The following is a 1,601-nucleotide window of genomic DNA, read 5'->3' as shown; positions in this document are numbered from 1 at the left end:
TTTTTTTTTTTTTTTTTTTAATATGAGACAGACAGGAGTGAGGATGTGTGTCTGGTCTGTTGAGAAAAGTAGGTTTATGCTGATGTACTTGGCGCACTGGTTAGCTTTGAATCACTCTCCTCATTTGGGATTTCGGCAGCCTTACTGACAAGCCTTACTTATTGTGATTGTCTTTTAGTCGCATCAGGAGCTACATTTTGATTTTGGCCACTTACTGTCAAAATCTCTTTAATGTTCCTTATTCTCAGGAACTAGTTAAGAGTTCTTTTATTCTGTAAAATCAAATATCTCACAGAAGAAGTTCATAATTGTTACAGCAAAGAAGAAGCTAATAGATATTCCCCACACAGATGAAAGGGAAGAATCTGAATTGCAGCTTTGCTCTTTTTCTGCAAAAAAAGCATAGACAGAATAGGCATTTTTTGACCAGGAAAAAGATGAGTCTCACAGTTAAATTGTGAGTTGATTAGCCTGCCATGTAGATGCTTCTAAACATTGTGTAATTAAATTAGGTAGGGCAATCTACATTTTGTTATCATACGATTCATATGGCCAGGTATCTGGGTAGCAATAATAATAATTATCTAGCATTTCACCACATTATTGACTCACTGTTTATGGACTTGTTTCAATGTATTGGGAATGTCAGAAATTAGCTGCATAATCGGGAAAAATAGAAAGAAAAGGGGAGTATGAAAACATGCTGCTTCCGTAACTGTGCTCGTTTCACAGTTGGTGTTTCCACAAGATCAGCAGTCTCCTATTTCATGCGATTCATCACAGTGTAACCTAAGACACCTCGTTAACCCAGCGTGGCAGACAGCAGTCTCCAACAGCAGCGTAATGCACCGTGTGCATGCCAGGGGATACAGTCGGTTCCAGCTGTCCAAAGTCACCACAATCATTAGTGGCAACTTGAGAACCACTCAGCTGGAAACAAGGCACTTGCATAGTTAGGCCAGGTCATGCTCTACACAAATTACTGCTGGAAAGTCACTGCAAATCCAAGCACAGCCCCTAGAAATGGGAGAGGGAGCACTTTCTGTGGAGGTCCCACCCCTGTGCTCTGCCCTGTTGGTAAACTAGGGGCCATCCTCAGAGGAGTTATGGCCTCAGGGGCAGCGTTGCAGAAGAGCTGAGGTGCTGAGCCTCTGCATAGATGTTCTGACTGGGTGCCCTCGGAAGTGAGCATCTGTAGTTCTTCAAGGTAGCAAATGATGCTGCAACATTGCGGTAACAGTGTAACAAAGCTGGGTGCTGGACTTCATCAGAGAGAGTGATTTTCATTAAAACCGAGCCAGTTTCACTCACTGGATTCAAAAGCACCAAGCTGTGCATTTCCACCCTGCCTGGTAGGATCCTTGTGATGGCCTGTAGGATGGGGTATCGGGTTCTCCTCATGGTTTCTGCTGTTTCTGATCTGGGTATTGTGTATCTTCCAGCTTGGGCTTGACCTTCCTGCTGTTGTCTCTTAATGGCTGTGGTTTGAGGGGAGGTTGTCTTTCGATTTCCCAGTCTGGGCTCCTGGGAATCTGTATACAGATGTGCTGGGATCCAGGCGCCATCATCCCTTGACACTCTTATTAGGCCTCCTTCTGCCA

At 44.0% G+C, this 1,601-nt stretch overlaps 1 protein-coding gene across 1 annotated transcript in view; it reads left to right on the top strand.

Annotated features, from left to right (window-relative positions):
* METTL20 (methyltransferase like 20) overlaps positions 1-1,601 on the top strand; it is a 5,009-nt gene that overhangs the window by 805 nt on the left and 2,603 nt on the right. The gene's annotated exons all lie outside the window — the stretch shown is intronic.

This window comes from Buceros rhinoceros, unplaced genomic scaffold (assembly GCF_000710305.1).
Source record: "Buceros rhinoceros silvestris isolate BGI_N320 unplaced genomic scaffold, ASM71030v1 scaffold7240, whole genome shotgun sequence".
Taxonomy (NCBI): Eukaryota; Metazoa; Chordata; class Aves; order Bucerotiformes; family Bucerotidae; genus Buceros; species Buceros rhinoceros.
This window is presented reverse-complemented; position numbering and strand designations above follow the sequence as displayed.